This window comes from Schistocerca cancellata, chromosome 1 (assembly GCF_023864275.1).
Source record: "Schistocerca cancellata isolate TAMUIC-IGC-003103 chromosome 1, iqSchCanc2.1, whole genome shotgun sequence".
In the NCBI taxonomy this organism is placed as follows: domain Eukaryota; kingdom Metazoa; phylum Arthropoda; class Insecta; order Orthoptera; family Acrididae; genus Schistocerca; species Schistocerca cancellata.
The window spans coordinates 350,802,701-350,821,636 of record NC_064626.1 but is presented as its reverse complement, the minus strand read 5'-3'; the positions used below and the strand labels follow the sequence as shown (position 1 = coordinate 350,821,636).

The window sequence follows — 18,936 nt, the reverse complement described above, 5'->3', positions numbered from 1 at the left end:
AGAAATAATTTAAGGAGTCCGGCTGGAACGTACAAGGAGTGGATAGTGTATGGAGGCACAAAAAACCCAATACATTACCACGCCTAACAAGGTGTAGGAAACGGTTTGCATTTGAAACAGTTTCCGGTCATCTCGGAATGGATAAATAAAGGTTCTGCACGATTTTCAAGGCAATCTTATACAGTTCTTTCTGCAAAATAGTAATTCAGATAACAGTGGTGGAGATGAATAACGATAACGCATCCTTGTCTCCAAAGTAGATCACAAGGGCTCAATAGTACTTGGCACTAGTGCGACCTAGTTGAGCAACCGTGGGGCCCATGGAATATCACTATGGCTGTCCATATCACCACCGAATCTCCGCCATTTTCCACGCTTGGGACGTAAACTCTGCCAGAAATTGAAAATAGACAAACAAGACGTCGAACCAAATGAGTTTCTTCCATCGTTCCATAGTTCAGGTTGTGTGGCTTCGGCAGGACTGTTTCCTGTTATGGGCATTAACATCAGTGATTAATGGTTTTGGGATTCCAGCCCGCCTTGCAATTCCCTGCCTTCTGAAGCTCCCTCCGTGTTGTTTTGGTGCTGACAGGAATCGCGAGTGCGATATTCAGTCCTCTTATTTTTTGTCACAACCCTCTCCAACGACTGTCCGTTATGATCAGTCAACACACACTTCCGTCCGTGTGGATGATTCCCACTTTTACTGTATGCGGCATAAATCTTTGATATGGTGCCAAATACTTCGGCTGCCTTGGTTACGAAAGCACCTACTACACGAGCATCAACAATTTGCTCACATTCGAATGCAATGAGCTCTGACAGAACGCACAACTACACAGAACAATGTTCTCGCCACAACTGACACTTGCAACGTATTGAGGATATTTCACAGGTGTCTTTCGTGGTCAAGTACAACAGCGTAACCTTCAGGTGTGGCTAGGCATTTGCATTTACGTTCAAGCATATATTTCTCGCGTTGTTTCCACATCTTTGTCCATCCCTGTGGGTCAGAGCAGACGACCAGTCTCCCTCGGCTCATCTCTGGCGAGAGGAACCCCACCCATATACAACACCCGCCAACCCCATTAAGGACGAAGACACAGTAAAGATTACCTGTAGCCTTGAGATTTGTTAACAGTAAAAATGAGAATGTTAGAAAAGTAATGGTTATCAGTTGTAACATCAATAATACAAGAAGGTGAAAGAAATAACCAGGTCAGCAGCTGGGTGGGGCTAATCTAGTGTCCTCCTGGGCTTTCGGGGCCGTCCCTCTGTCCCCCTCCCCTTTCCCCTCTCCCGATCTGTTACCGCCAAGGCGTTAAGAAGAGGCACTATTCATTGGAGCGCTACCTCTAACACGGAAAACAAGGAGCAGCAGAAAAGGGGCTGGCTGCATCAAAAGCAATTCGCATTAAAATAGGGATGATCAAGGCAGCTGCTAGGAAAGAACGTAGTATCGGGGGTTCCCCAGATCCAGCACGCGGCGGGGGTCACCCAACTCCAGCCACCACACTCCCACCGCGCAAGTAGTTTAAAACATTATGCCTGAGAATTAAAAAATACACTTTCAGGGAGAAAAAATAACTACTTCAACTAGCCGAGTCTTCGGTCAATATAAGGGGGCAAACTATCCAGAAGACCATGCTCAGCACGGACAGCCAGAAGGACGACATATTCTACCAGGATGTGAGCTGCTGTCTGTAAGGCTTCGCAACCACAACGTGGGCGCGGCTCGTTGCAGAAAATGAAACAAGTGATCAATCCAGCATGAAGTGAAAGTATGGTATTTTTGACATAGGTGTCCCCTTCTAGGGACTTCGGCTGCCCGATGCGGTTTAAAATCAGAGACGTAGTATCGACGGCTATTGAGAGAGGTATCCCAAATAAATTAACAAGAGGTGGTACTGATCCCCAATGGTACACAAAACAAATGAGACCATAGTTGCCGAAACAACGGAAGAGCATGCCAAATTAAAAAGAACGCAAAATCTCCAAGATTGGCGAAGTTTTACAGAATCTCGAAATTCAGCGCTGTCTTCAATGCCAGATGTTTCTAATAGTTTCCATAACGAAACTATCTCGAAATCTGGCAGAAAACCCAAAGAGATGGTGGTCGCATGTGAAGCACGCCAACGGCAAGACGCCATCAGTACCTTCACTGTGCGATAACAATGGTGACGTTACAGCTTCCTTCACAAAAGACGACGAAATATTCCAGAATTCGAACCATGAACTACAAACATTAGCAACTTAGAAGTAGCGGAGCAACTTAATAAATGCCTCTGGTCCAGATAGTATACCAGGTATACCAATCAGGTTCCTTTCAGAGTATGCTGATAAAATAGCTCTATACTTAGCAATCCTATACAACTCCCGCTCGTAGAAAGATCCGATCCAAGGTCTGGAAAGTTGCACAGGGCACGCCCATACTCAGGAAGTGGAAGTTATTTGCTGAATTGGAGACCATATCACTAACGTAAATTTGGAGGAGGATTGTGGAAAATTTACTATATTCAAACGCTATGAATTATCTCGAACACAACAAATGGCCAATATGGACTCAAAAGATAGTTCTTATGAAACAACAACAACCTCCTTATTCTCAAGAAGTAATGAGTGCTGCCGACAGGGGACATCTAATTGATTCATTATTTTTAGATTTCCAGAAGGTTTTCGACACCATTGCTCACAAGCGACTTCTAATCAAACTGTATGTGTATATAGGATCGCCTCTGTTGTTGGATTCGTGATTTCCTGTCAGAAACGTCGCAGTTCGAAGTAACAAAGAAGTCATCGAATGTACCAAACGTAATATTTGACATTCCCCGGGGAGTGTTTTTTAGTTCCCCTGCTTTTTCTGGTCTACATAAACGATTACATTTTCCACACCACGACAATCATCTCATTTTTGGATCTGTGGCACGAAAACTAAATCTTATATAGGAGACAAACTGAGCAGCCGACTTAGACTGTTTGCAGATGACGCTGCCATTTACCGCTTATAAATTCATCAGATGATCAAAATAAATTGCAAAATAATTAAGACAAGATATATGTGTATTGGGCAAAGTGGCAGTTGACTTTAACGAATTCATATAAATACTAAAAGAAATCCGCTAAATTCGATTACAAGGCAAAACACACAAATCTGAAGGCTGTAAATTTATCTAAATACCTAGGGAATAAAATTACTAATAACAAACTGGAATGATCATGTAGATAATGTTGTGCTGAAAGCGAACCGACCAGTGCGATTTATTGGCAGGACACTCAGAAAATGCAACAGGTCTACTAAACAGACTGCTTATACTACGCTTGTCCGCCTTCTGATTGCCTTGCAGCGTGGGATCTGCATTAGAGAGGATTGATGGAGGACATAGAGAAAGTTCAAAGGAGCACAGCTCGTTGTATTATCACGAAATAAGGTGGAGAGCGCCACAAACATGATACACGAATCGGGGTGGCAATCATTAAAACAAAGATTTTTCTTTGCGGGGGTATCTCCTCATAAAATTTCAATCAACAGGTTTCTCTTCCAAATGAGGGAATATTTTCTTGGCCTCCTCCTACATAGGAAAAAATGATCATTTAATAAGAGAAATCAAAGCTTGAATGGAAAGATTTAAGTGCTCGTTTTTCCGTTCGCCGTTCGAGAGTGGAAAGGTAGACAAATAGCTTGATGGTGGTTCGATGAACTCTGACAGACGCTTAATTGTGAACTGCAGAGTAACCATCTGGATGTAGAAGTAGAAAACTCAGAACTGTGTAGCTGGATTAGGCTTTGGATGTCTTTCGAACGCCTCTGCGTAAAGGTCGACGGACTCTGTCACGGAACGGAACTTTGAAACATTCTACAATGCAATGCATTTCAAATGGCAGACAGGCCGTGAACGGAGCGGAACGGATCATCAATGTGAAGCATTTCGGGGGGAAAAAAAATTGACAGCGGAGAAGAATGTTGTCTGCTAAAATCGTAAATTAGTCTATTTTCGCCGCATTCACTGATATTATCTAGTGCTTTTTTGCTGGAAGTTTGCTAACATTCCATGGTGACTGGCATCACTTGACAATGGCCAAGGGGCACCCGGCCTCAAGCTCGTGGGCTTTTAACCACTTGATACAGTTGGGAACTCGAGAAAATTTTATTAGAAAAATAAAACTCAAAAAGTTGAGCAGAATGCTGCTTATATGTCATATGTACGAAGCTTTCCCAAACTCCTTAGGTCCAGAAATAAAGATATTACAGGGAGCATACGCCACGGGAAATCCAGGAAAAACCCAGTTTTTTATCCAGGAGAAAACCGGCAGAAATCCTAGATTCTTTTAGAATTCCGGGAATATTTCACTGTTCTAGTTTTCAGCTAAATTTTTGTAATTTTGACTGGTAAGAACTGACACTGTGACAAAGAACTTTATTGTATCCCGCCACTGCAGAACAATATTGCGGCCATCAAACATAAACGAGACAAAAAATGAAAATAAAACTCAAGATGCAAAGGAAATGCGCCATTTACAACAACGAAACAATGCACACACAAGCGTCTGCCAACAGCAAAACATGTCAAAGCCTTTAGGACGAAGACTATGCAATTCTTCATAACAACAAACTGCTTCCGATGAGCACGACTTCATAACTGTTCGCAATAAGGTCGCCTGAACAGTTGCCAGCGGGCTCATGGCCATGCGCAGTTCAGTCGCGTGTGAGCAGTACCTTCTCCCGCTTTTGTGTGGCTGTTGGCTGTATTAGCAGTAGCAAACAAGAAGCCACATGCTACCCGGAAACATTTTTCTGGCGCACTCAAGCTGCCAGATTCGCACGTTCGCAGAGTAGCCTGAGTTATAGTGGGTAGAGGGAGTAGTTTCCACGTGCCCAGTTTCTACTTTCAGTGATTTTGCTGTTTCCTCTTCACTTACAGCTCTCACGTCAAATGAAAACAAAACAGAATTCTATGGCCGGAAGCTATCAAGTGAAATTACAATCACATAATTACGGAAGTCTCAAATTTGTTGTTAGTTTCAGTTTCCTGATTTTATTTTATTTCCACGTTTTCGGCAGTCAATCATTAATCGTCTTGCAGAACAACGAAGTTATTTTTGTCGATTTGCTAAAGAAATTTGCCTTTTATTAGTCTTTCTCCCTGAGTCAGTTACTGTATGTGAAACTAAGTGTTTCATTCCACACCAATGACCAATTTCAACTGTGTGCTTAATTTCAAATGTACATTTACATCTTTCAGCACGTATGGCATTATGCCGTAATAAAGAACCAAACATGACAATACAGTACTGATACGCCAAGAAAATTTGCATCCAGAAAACCACATTGAAAAGCTTAATACCAGGTTGGAACCTACATCTTTGTGGTTCTGGACATAAGAATGTCCACATTAAGCCAAATTATGCATTTTAGTATGATTTACAAAATTCCGATCTTCTCTGATTATCATCTGATTATCATCTGATTATCATCTGATTATCATCTGATTATCATCTGATTATCATCTGATTATCATCTGATTATCATCTGATTATCATCTGATTATCATCTGATTATCATCTGATGTTCTGTTTCGCTTTATGACATAATGTAAACTCTCTTAACGCTCTGCAAGATCTCTTAATGCTATATACGTACAAAGATACGGGCTTCCTAAGTCATCGTAGTTGCGCACACTCAGAAACGCCTGTTTTCAGATGCTCTGACAATTGCTGAAACGAATTGTAACAGGTCGCGAGAAAATATTGCGAATGGTGGTTTGAAAAGTGTTACTTTCAACGTAAATTTCGTTTTATGCAAATGAATCATGTGGCGTGCGAGAATGTCCTTTGAATTTCTTAAATCACAGCTTAACTCTTTGAAGGCCAGCGACTTAGAAGACTAGACATATACGTCATTATTTAAAATTTTACTGGCACATTTGAGTAATGTATCTTAAAGTTCAACACACGAAAGAAAGACTAATATTATATGTAAAAGCTTAGCTTCTCTTGTAGCTACACTATGTATATTAATTTAAACCATTAACTTTTACTGTGCGAGTGTTTGCGATAGGCTTACTACCTCACGTGCGCTATGCTCTGAAGATCTGCATCATCGGCTGACGAGATCACGTGACACGAGCTATGACTAATTTACAAAAGTTGTAAGTAGGCTGTTTAGATTTTTATGTTGGTAATACCACGTAGCGCTGGCCAATCTGGGACGAACTTGGGACTACTAGTAGGGGGCCACTGAAAAGCAACTCCTGCAAAGAGGCTTAGGTCACAAGGCTTCTGTTTTTGAAAAAAAAAAAAAAAAAAAAAAAAAAAAAAAAAAAAAAAAAAAAAAGCTGAAAGGTCCTGACTCTGGGCCAGGTGGACTCTTCTAGAGTCGCAAATAAGGAAGTTCTATTCACACATCCCACCTGCAGCTTCACAGTTTCCAGTAAATCGAATTACTGATTTAGACCCATTACATATACACTTGAAAAAGATAAGGACGTGCTAACTGCAGCTTCAGTCAAGTGGTACAGGAATTGCGTTCATGTCTCAAGAAACTAACGCGCGCGGGTTCCAATTTTAGTTCTTACAATGTATGTCGCAGTTCTCTTTAGCAAGCGTATGGAAACTGTCACCAAATTTACATATTTTAAATAAATGCTATTGTAAACAAGAGGAAGGAAGTGATCAGCTAATATTTCTCTACTTTCCCTGCTTCTATGATGCATACCACCTAAGACACTGATCTTTCCAAAATACGGAAAAAACTGTCAGCGTTCGAGAAACAGGAAGAGGAGGGAAAATGAAGCAGCACTTTTTGTTTCTCTTTTCATCTTCACACTCCCTAAAACGGACACCATTATCGTGCCTAGAACTGAAGAAAAAAAGAATTGGAAGAAGTTAGATTCGAACCCATGCACATCAAAGTTTCCTGTGACAAGGGAAGCCTTACAAAATTGGCTGCCGCCACAGTCAGCAAGAGCTCTCCCTCCTCCTCCTCCTCCTCATAAATGCGTACCTGCAACTGATAGAAATAATTCTTCCATTTCTCGGAAACCATTAGGTTACATACCTCATACCTAAAAATAAATTTCCTAATTTTCGAGGGTTCTAATGATTCGACCTTGTCATGTATCATGAATGTGACAACTTTTTTCGGAAGCAGAAGCTTGGTGGCAAACACTTTGACAGGAGTCACTTCTGAGTGGCCGTTAACTAAAACGTCGAAGCTATGCGAAATGGTGGGTCGCAGTACCTCTGCTCTACTTGTCGTAAGTTACTCATACCGACATTAAATTTTCCAGGAAAATTCCATTCATAAATCACTAATTTTAAGATTTTTCGTTTCTTAATTACTTGGAAGTATTTAAGTATTTAAAGTTGCAATATTATTAATCGTTATTAAAAATAAGACATAATAAGTATCACATTCTGTTAATGTACAATTTCATATGGTGAAAGTGCGACCTGTCTTAGTAAAGAGATAGCAGGTCATTTGTAAATGACAGTAAATAATTAATTTTTGATAATGTTGCATAAAATCTGTGCTCTGATGTTGCATTCTCCTTTAACACAAAAGAAATTATAAGTACCACAAAATTTGAATATAAGTGTCGAACGAGAATGTCCGAAAAAAATATCGTAGCTTGACTGTTCACACTCTGTTCGCCACAATATGATGTCGAGCGAACGGAGCGTATGCGAAGTAGCCACAAGTACTGAAAGTATGTGTCACTAACTAACAAAAATTCCTAAACAGTAAAGAATGTATGTTGTTTTGTGTTACCTGAGACTCCTAGGTTACGTGCAACGGGCAGGTCAGCGCCACACTGCTTGTCAGGTGAGTTGCTTGTTGTGGTGCCCAATTCAAGGAACAGCGTTTCCGCTGACAGGAAATGCCACGGCCCTCTGCGGTTGCCCCGACAACTATCGCACCGAATGTTTCACTTGCAATCACTGCCTGGCGTGTGTGCGTTATTTATGGGAAAAAATTCTTTTCGTTTTCTAAAGCATTACTTGTTCATCAGATCTTGAATTCTCATAATTCGACTGTAAGCTTTTCGTTTATGCATTTTCATATTCCCAGACCTCTTCATAAGATGCAGAAGTTTACAACACGTTTGCAGCTATTGCTTCGACACCTGCATCTATACTGTATACACCACATGAAAGTGCGTGGCTGAAGGCACTTTTCACGTTAATGTTTCACTCACGTTTTGCGCAGTATGTTTCACAATTGCTGTTATAGGCTTCTACGGATTGTAGAGGGGACTTAATAGATACGAAACGCAGGTCTAGAAACGTACCGTCTGGATATAAAATAAGTTTGAAGATTGGATCACTTTCAAATCCTGGTAGACACACAGCGGAGTCAAATGAGCTCCGACGTTTGTGCTCTGCAGGAGTGGCTCGACGCTGTGACTCTGCTGTTCGTTGCACGAGTTGTATCAGCGACGCATGCTTCCACTAACACTGGTGAGCGGCCGTCGAACGCAAGTCAACCCTCCTAGTCGTGAATGTACCACTTTCTCGCAGATGTTGTCGTAGTCGGACGAAAATGGTATGCGATGGACTAAGGTGATCCGGAAAATTTTCTCGATACATGCGCTGGTGTAGCTCTGTCATTACCTACCGTACCGTGAAGCGGGAAATTTGAAAATGATCCGATCTCCAAACGGTTCATTTCCGGACATGGGCTCATCGCAAAAACTTAATGTCCTAATTTCAATCTACAACTCCTAACAACCTGTAATGGGAATTGTGAAACCTAAATTTAGACAACATTGTCTATGGAGTGGTGCTATATATAGGGTGAAATCAACAGTCGAGATCGCAATAATATTTGTTTATTTTCCCGGTTTCAGCTTATGTTAAAGCCACCTGCTGATGCGTACGATCGTGGTATCACGAGAGAACCGAGAAGCCGCCTGCTCCAGCCTTAGGAGGCCAAAAATTCTGAAGATGGCTTTAGCGTAAGCCATCTCGACTGCTGATTTTAACCTAAACTGTGAAACAACGTGTATACCTCTGTGCGTACCATTGTTTTTCCTCGCGGTTCGTGGAGGGGTAACAGGCACACGGCTTGAGATCATTCGTAATATCCGCTCTGAAAAAAAGTCCTTTGAATTTTTCAAGCAGAGTTTTGTTCGGTATTAGGCTGTTTTTCGGTGTCTGTTAGTTAAGATAGATAAATGAGTACGTTCGACGTCCCATCATAGGTAAACCACATACAACTCTCAATTACTTGAGCAGAACTATGACAATGGTCCTGCAAATGGTTTACAGGCAATCTGTTTCGTAGAGATGCTACAGTGTTTTAATAACCTACAAATGCGTTGCTACCTATATCGAGTTGTTTCGCCTACAAATGGAGCTATGCAATAGTACCACTTAACAGCCTCACTACTTCCTACTTCCAGGTACTTGTACGAAATGTGAGTGAAGATGTATGTAGATTATTATATAGTCCAAATGAATTAAGGAAGGAAGATTAGGGTCTAACGTTCCATCGACTGCGAGACTATTAGAGACGGCACAAGGTCGGCCTTAAGGGCCGAGCGAGGTGGCACACTCGGGACTCGCATTCGAGAGAGTGATGTTTCAAATCCGAATACGACCATCCAGATTTGGGTTTTGTATGATTTCCATAAATAATTCCTAGCAAATGCCGGGATGATGCCTTTGACAGGGCACAGCCGATTTCCTTCCCCGGCCCTGAAACATTCTTAGCTTGTACTCCATCTCTAAGGACCTCGATGTCACCTTTTCTGACTGATGAAGCGTGAGGAAGGGAAAGGGCAGCGCCTTTAACGGAATCATCCCGGCATTTGCTTTAAGCGATTTACGAAAGTCACAGAAAACCTAAATCCGGATGGCCCACATAACACAACGTTCGTCTGTCTCAGAAGACCCATGATCATACAAACGCCCAAAAAGGGCTTGAAATGCTGTGTTATGTGGTTGGTGTCTGTGAGGGTACATGTTTTGGTATAGCCTGGCTGCCTCTCGACCGTTTCCACCTGCTTGGCCGTAGGCAGACACCATCTCTGCTCCCGACTTGAATACCAGACCATTCTGCTGCTTCCAGTACGCTGCGTCAATCACACAGTCTGCGACATACAAGGAACATATGGCACGTGACCAGAGGAACTTTCATTCGTCAGCGTCATCCATCGTGACAACGATGCATTTTCGGATATCCCAGATAGCACAGTAAGCCGGTTTCAAACTTGTTTCCAGCAGTAAAGTTCAAGTATATAAGCTTGATCAAAGCTGGAATATTCAAGCCTGTTAGCTGGATTCTAGCTTGAAATAAACATCAAAGTTGTCAGAGTTCAAGCTATATTCCAAGCTTGACTTATCAAGCTTGGCTCCAGCTGTATCTACACACGTGGAATACAGCCTGGTATTTACAGCTTGTTTTAAGCTATATAAATATTAATCTGAATTTATTGAACCTAATTAATTACGTTACGTAATATTTAACATTTGTAACATTAACGTACCGAACTGTTTTCTAGTATAAAACAAACTTGTCAACGAACCACAACCATTAACGCGCGCCACAAAGGTAAAATGGCCGTAAACGTAACTTTACGTTACGTAATATTTAACATTTGTAACATTAACGTACTGAACTGTTTTCTAGTATAAAACAAACTTGTCAACAAACCACAACCATTAACGCGCGTCACAAAGGTAAAATGGCCGTAAACATAGCAAGGCTCAGAAAAGTAAATAAAATAAGATAAAACAGAACTGGAGACAGCCACACTCAAACCAAAGTCCGCGCCGTCATGACGTCACACACGACAACACCCTTACGTCACGGCTTATAAACGCTTGTGGCGCTTCCCGTGGACGTCTATGGAAGCTATGCTGCGCGCGCATCTGCTGTACAGCCTTCCAGGGAAATTACAGTTTATTTCAAGCTTGGGAAAATTATTTTAATTCAAGCTAAATTTTTACAGCTTGATGTAAACTGTGTAACAGGTTGATTTTTCAATCTTGAATTTTCAGTTGAACCTAAACTCAATAACCACCTTGAAACAAGCTGTGTAACAGGTTGATTTTTCAATCTTGAAGTTTCAACTGAACGTAAACTCAATATCCACCTTGAAATAAGCTTGAGTGCTAGCTGGGATGTGTTCATAGGACCTTTCTTCCTCCTTTTCCCGTCAGGAATCCGGCCCCGCAGTTTGTCGGTTTTATTAACGTTCGCCCTGTATTTCGCCAAGATGTAACTGAACACTATTGCAATTTTTATCGATAAAACCTCGTTTATTTATAACCACATCACACTCGAAAGGTTTGAGAGTGCACATTATGACCATTGTCATTAGAACGTTACCATCCATACAACACGAACTGGCTTTCGCACGCTACTTGATTTCCGGATCAAATATTTGTTAATGAGAAGGCTGTTTCGTTCCAAATAGGTAATTCTGTTGAGACTCAGAATACATTGTAGAACTCAACTACAGATAAAACTGACAGACAGAGCACAATAATTCTTTGAGTCAGTTTTACTGCTTCTCTTTTGATGAGTGTTACCTCTCCTGTTTATAAGTGTGGCCTGTGCTTACTTCTAATCACTGGAAACATCTCCATAAGAATGTGCAGTAAATTAGGGTTAGATGCATAAAGAGTGCAGCTAATTCACTTACAAATTCCGTACAGAAACTTAAAGGAATTTGACGATGGTCCGTGCAGAATTTTTGAGTTTTAGCAATTTCAGCTGCTTTTCAGCACCACTAGTTCTAAGATTTATATTATTCTTCTTTTCAGTGATACAACGGTGGCAGCAATCTTAGCCTTTCCTGGAAAGAAATAACTGAAAGCAGGTTATTCAGTATTTCATTTTGAGATTTTTCTGTTTTCTATTTCGGTACTGGTGCCATCAAGAAATTTCATGGGACCAATTTCGTACCACAGACCAAAGACCTTGTAAAAAATAACTAGACTCACTGATAGCGCTGCAGTCGCGGGATAATTTGAACCTGCGGCTGGACGCCATTATAGTGGTTGTAGTCTGATGTGCTGTGTAATACTGTTGTTTATGAAGGGCCTGATTCAACGTTGTATATTTGTTGGGGCGTACATACAGTATTCGTTACTAGTAATTCTACTGTCTGTACGTTCCAATCAAAAGAAGTACAATGGTGAAGAGTTGTGCAGCGATTAATTGTACAAATAAATTCGAGAAAGGAACGAATATTACATTTCACAGGTATGTGGATATTTTAAGTTGTTTCGTATGTCAGTGCACTTGGTTAATAAATGTTTTTGTAATACGGTATTAGCATAATGTCTGTGCATCTTTTTGCAGGTTTCCTTTCTCAAAACCACAGCTGTTACAAAAATGGTTACACGCTGTCAGGAGGCAAGATTTCCGACCGACAGAATACCATTTTATATGTTCTGATCATTTTGAAGAAAGTTGCTGATCGGTAGGGTTTTCATGGTCTAGGTTAGGTTGAAACTTGATAATTTGGTCGTGAGTTGCCAAAGCACTATGCCATATATAACGCACTTCTCGTCATAGAATCTAAAGCAAGATAGAGACAGAAAATATCTATTAATATAGTGGGCAAATTTTCTAGTATTTTGATGCATTTTGCGTACATCTATCGTAATTGAACTACAAAAAATGCTAGGGGTCCAGTGCATAACTTTTAGCTGCGGCAGATTCCATGTAGTACGTAAGATAAATTCATAAACAGTGACTAGTTGCTGTTTGTTCATAAATTAAAAAGTATATTGTAGTAACTTATTTAAATGAGGCATTACGTTTGTGACCTAACTCAAGGGAAGGCATTTTATAACCAAAAGCGATGTATAAACATTCGAACTCCGCGCGTCAGTTTACCACTCTAATGGCCGCCGCCCAGCTATTCTATTTGTCCGCGCTTCACAGTCGACCACTCTTGCGGTTGTGGGGGCCTGCCACAGACACTCTTGACATACGCCATTGTAGATCGCGGAGTAGGTCCCTACTATTGTTTTGTTTTCTACTGTATTGTTGCAGCTGCATACTCTTAGGTCATCTGTATCGTTAACCTCTGCGGATTGAAGTAATCGAAAACGCAAAATCAATTGAAAGTATATATCCGTGGCAGTGACCGATATTACTTCTTAATGGAATTATTACATTCATGTGGGAAACCCGAAGGATAAAGAAAAACCCAGAATGCATACACATAGTAAATTGTTGAAGAGAAAGCCTTCGACAATCTACTATACAATAAGATACTCCAAATGCTGAGAAGCTAAACGATAAAGTACAGATAGAAGTGATGTACAATACCAATACAATTCAAGTTGATGAAATAAAATTAGCCAGTTGTGAAAGATAGGGGTTGTGGCAATCCAAGCGTAAGGTAGCATTACAGATTATCTTTCATGTCGAAATTAATGGGGATGTGCAAAAAGTTAGAACAGCTACGAAGTTCAGGATCAACAGATCCCATAGATATGTATGTTTCACAGACTATAGACCTCTTCGTAACAATTAACTATCGAATATTATGATCAGCATAATTAGAAAAGAATGTGATTAAGGAAAACAAAGATTAAAGTAACGATAAGTAATAGAAAAAACTTACTTCCTTGACGTCAGAATTGGCGAGGTCAGTGAAAGAAGTGAGATCTAGGACGCGAAACATATCTGCTCGCTCCTTATTACAGTACCTTCAAAAATCGGAACTGCGGAACAGGATTTGTGGATAATCACGTTCTTAACAAGGTGTATTCTGAGTAATCCGACACGTGCTTGTGTGTGCGTGTGCACACAGGCTATTTTGGATCTCTCTTGGACAACGTTCTCCCATTGAAAAAATTATTGGTCTCTTCTCTACTAACTTCATAGAATAGTGGCGCATTCGTTAAACCCAATCATTCTTGCTTTTTTTTTTTTTTTTACTGGTGAATTCCACCAGTTTCATTTCGCAATCTAATCGTAACAGACAGATCCCAACGTTTCGTTCCACACTTCCAGTTCATAAACAATATCTCGACTGTCCCTAAGCTCTTTTTCTATTTTTCGCCGCGCGGGATTAGCCGAGTGGTCTAGGGCGCTGCAGTTATGGACTGTGCGGCTAGTCCCGGCGGAGGTTCGAGTCCTCCCTCGGGCATGGGTGTGTGTGTTTGTCCTTACGATAATTTGGATTAAGTAGTGTGTAAGCTTAGGGACTGATGGCCTTAGCAGTTAAGTCCCATAAGATTTCACACACATTTGAACATTTTTTCTACTTTTCGCTACGCTACATCCAAATGTAGCTCTGTGGCCTGTAGGACTCTCTTAACAGTTTCAGATATGAGCTGCATTCGTGTTTTGAGGTATCATGTAAAAATAGACGCATTCCTGTAATCGCCTAAATTTCGTATAAGCTGCAATTTGCAGTAAGCGTGCAACAACCTGGAGTATGTTCAGCCTCTTCTGTCAAAAGCTGTCCTCCATGAAAACGTTTTGGATTTAGCTATCCCAGCAGAACGATACATATTTCCATTTGCTCAAGGCGGAAATTCTCAGAATATAGATGAAAAACACATCACTGAAATGATAACTTAAGAGATGTAATAAGATAGCATTTGCTGTGGACGACACAATTTAAAAAAATCCAAAAAAGACGCTTTTTATCTGCCAAGAACACTGTTTATTACAAAAATAAAAGTGTCCGTTTCATACCAAAATTTTTATTGCTGTCATTTTCTTTTTTTTTCTTTTTTTGTACTATTGGTATTTTTCGAGAGTTTCGACGTCTCGTGTTGAACGGATCAGGGAGCACTATACCTCAAAAGTTGACGACCACTTCCACTTTCTCCTCATCCTTTTTGGAATATTCTACCAAAAGAGTTCCGGAACCTGAACAGAAAATTGGAATAGAGATCAACATAAACATCATTTTTGCCCTTTTTATTGTTCATGAAAACTACACATTGCATGTTGTACCACCATACAGCGAGACCTTCAGAGGTAGTGGTCCAGATTGCTGTACACACCGGTACCTCTAATGCCCAGTAGCACGTGCTCTTGCATTGATACATGCCTGTACTTGTCGTGGCATACTATCCACAAGTTCATCAAGGCACTGTTGGTCTAGATTGTCCCACTCCTCAACGGCGATTCGGCATAGATCCCTGAGTAGTTGGTGGGTCACGTCGTCCATAAACAGCGCTTTTCAATCTATCCCAGGCATGTCGATAGGTTTCGTGTCTGGAGAACATGCTGGCCACTCTAGTCGAGTGATATCGTTATCCTGAAGGAAGTCATTCACAAGATGTGCACGATGGGGGCGCGAATTGTCGTCCATGAAGACCAATGCCTCACGAATATGCTGCCGGTATGTTTCCACCATCGATCGGAGGATGGCATTCACGTATCGTACAGCCGTTACGGTGCCTTCCATGACCACCAGCGGCGTACGTCGGCTCCACATAATGCCACCCCAAAACAGTAGGGCACCTTCACCTAGCTGCACTCGCTGGACAGTGTGTCTAAGGCGTTCAGCCTGACCGGGTTGCCTCCAAATACATCTTTGATGATTGTCCGGTTGAAGGGATATGCGACACTTATCGGTGAAGAGAACGTGATGCCAATCCTGAGCGGTCCATTCGGCATGTTGTTGGGCCCATCTGTACCTAGCTGCATAGTGTCGTGGTTGCAAAGATGGACCTCACCATGGACCTCGGGAGTGAATTTGCGCATCATATAGCCTATTGCACACAGTTTGAGTCGTAACACGACGTCCTGTGGCTGCACGAAAAGCATGACGTTGCTGTCAGGGTTCCTCCGAGCCATAATCCGTAGGCAGCCGCCATCCACTGCATTAGTAGGCCTTGGGCGGCCTGAGCGAGGCATGTCATCGACAGTTCTTGTCTGTGTATCTCCTCCATTTCCGGACAACATCGCTTTTGTTCACTCCGAGGCGCCTGGACACTTCCCTTGTTGAGAGTCCTTCCTGACACAAAGTAACAATGCGGACGCGATCGAACCGCGCTATTGACCGTCTACGCATGGTCGAACTACAGACAACACGAGCTGTGTACCTCCTTCCTGGAGAAATGACTGGAACTGGTCGGCTGACGGACCCCCTCCGTCTAATTGGCGCTGCTCATGCATGGTTGTTTACATCTTTGAGCGAGTTTAGTGACATATCAAAAATGGCTCTGAGCACTATGGGACTTAACTTCTGAGGTCATCAGTCCCTTAGAACATAGAACTACTTAAACATAACTAACCTAAGGGCGACACACACATCCATGCCCGAGGCAGGATTCGAACCTGCGACCGTAGCGGTTGCGCGGTACCAGACTGACGGCCACTCCGGCCTGCTGGTGACATATCTGAACAGTCAAAGGGACTATGACGCTGATAAAACATCCACAGTCAACGTCTATCTTCAGGAGTCCTGGGAACCAGGGTGATGCAAAACTTTTTTTGATGTGTGTATATGATTTACTGTACGTGGACAAAAGTGATAACAATGAATGGTACAGAGTACTGGTAATCGCAGAATGTATCATGTTTAGAACTCGGTCTGGCCTTCGAGTTCGAAGATTTCTTTGGGTACCGTAGCCGGTTTAGTTGATATGTTTCAGCTGTTTCTGCATAACTACCAAAGATTCGTTACGCTTTCATTCCTAGTGTGCAGGTTCTATGGGAAAATGATGAAAATCTTTTTTGCCGTCGCGATAACGTGAAAACTTAATTGACTAAAATGCGACTCCTTCACACATTTGAAGTTTTACTCTGAGCGACTGTGCATGTACATTATACCTGACGACGCTTTTGGATTTTTTGAAATCGAACATACAAAGCTACAACATATTGTCGCGTTGTAACTAGGGTTGCCGTCCGTCCCGGTGTATCGGGACCGTCACCGTTATTGACCTTCTTGTCCCGACATCCCGAAAAGACCCTATTTTGATCAGATTTTGCAAAATACTGTTAACGAGCTTGGCTGAAGTATTGAAGTAACGCCATCGGTTAGTGCAACATGTAAATACAGTCTCAGTTAGTTATATTTATGTCAACAAGTCTATGTTGGCAACTCCGTCTCACAGATAGGATGGGGACAATTAAGTCTCGATAACTGAATAAGAAATATATTAATCGACACTCAAAGACTTCTGAATGCAAAAAAGGCTACCAATTCTATTGGCATGCAAACCAAGATGAATTTGAACAAATTATAGAATAAGAACCCTAACCAAGAAATAGATTTCGAAACTGATGAACAGACAATGTCTTTCTATACTATAGCATTTGATCACTTAGAGAAATGGGCTGTTCCTTGTAATAAATATCAAGTATTCGACTGAATGACGCTATCTGAAACCCCAGATTGGTTCAAATACACTCCTGGAAATTGAAATAAGAACACCGTGAATTCATTGTCCCAGGAAGGGGAAACTTTATTGACACATTCCTGGGGTCAGATACATCACATGATCACACTGACAGAACCACAGGCACATAGACACAGGCAACAGAGCATGCACAATGTCGGCACTAGTACAGTGTATATCCACCTTTCGCAGCAATGCAGGCTGCTATTCTCCCATGGAGACGATCGTAGAGATGCTGGATGTAGTCCTGTGGAACGGCTTGCCATGCCATTTCCACCTGGCGCCTCAGTTGGACCAGCGTTCGTGCTGGACGTGCAGACCGCGTGAGACGACGCTTCATCCAGTCCCAAACATGCTCAATGGGGGGCAGATCCGGAGATCTTGCTGGCCAGGGTAGTTGACTTACACCTTCTAGAGCACGTTGGGTGGCACGGGATACATGCGGACGTGCATTGTCCTGTTGGAACAGCAAGTTCCCTTGCCGGTCTAGGAATGGTAGAACGATGGGTTCGATGACGGTTTGGATGTACCGTGCACTATTCAGTGTGCCCTCGACGATCACCAGTGGTGTACAGCCAGTGTAGGAGATCGCTCCCCACACCATGATGCCGGGTGTTGGCCCTGTGTGCCTCGGTCGTATGCAGTCCTGATTGTGGCGCTCACCTGCACGGCGCCAAACACGCATACGACCATCATTGGCACCAAGGCAGAAGCGACTCTCATCGCTGAAGACAACACGTCTCCATTCGTCCTCCATTCACGCCTGTCGCGACACCACTGGAGGCGGGCTGCACGATGTTGGGGCGTGAGCGGAAGACGGCCTAACGGTGTGCGGGAACGTAGCCCAGCTTCATGAAGACGGTTGCGAATGGTCCTCGCCGATACCCCAGGAGCAACAGTGTCCCTAATTTGCTGGAAAGTGGCGGTGCGGTCCCCTACGGCACTGCGTAGGATCCTACGGTCTTGGCGTGTATCCGTGCGTCGCTGCGGTCCGGTCCCAGGTCGACGGGCACGTGCACCTTCCGCCGACCACTGGCGACAACATCGATGTACTGTGGAGACATCACGCCCCACGTGTTGAGCAATTCGGCGGTACGTCCACGCGGCCTCCCGCATGCCCACTATACGCCCTCGCTCAAAGTCCGTCAACTGCACATACGGTTCACGTCCACGCTGTCGCGGCATGCTACCAGTGTTAAAGACTGCGATGGAGCTCCGTATGCCACGGCAAACTGGCTGACACTGACGGCGGCGGTGCACAAATGCTGCGCAGCTAGCGCCATTCGACGGCCAACACCGCGGTTCCTGGTGTGTCCGCTGTGCCGTGCGTGTGATCATTGCTTGTACAGCCCTCTCGCAGTGTCCGGAGCAAGTATGGTGGGTCTGACACACCGGTGTCAATGTGTTCTTTTTTCCATTTCCAGGAGTGTAGCTCTTAGCACTATGGGACTTAACTTCTGAGGTCATCCGTCCCCTAGAACTTAAAACTATTTAAACCTAACTAACCTAAGGACATCACACACATCCATGCCCGAGGCAGGATGTGTGCGGTCGCGCGGTTCCAGACTGTAGCGCCCAGAACCGCTCGGCCATCTCGGCCGGCGA

The 18,936-nt window shown here is 42.8% G+C and overlaps 1 protein-coding gene across 1 annotated transcript in view; it reads right to left on the bottom strand.

Moving 5' to 3' along the window:
- Positions 1 to 7,827, bottom strand: part of LOC126173961 (uncharacterized) — a 71,949-nt gene extending 64,122 nt beyond the window's left edge. Inside the window, exon 1 of the transcript XR_007535480.1 lies at positions 7,769 to 7,827. The gene's annotated coding sequence lies outside the window, so the exon portion shown is untranslated. The remainder of the gene's footprint in view (positions 1 to 7,768) is intronic.
- Positions 7,828 to 18,936: the final 11,109 nt, after the last annotated feature.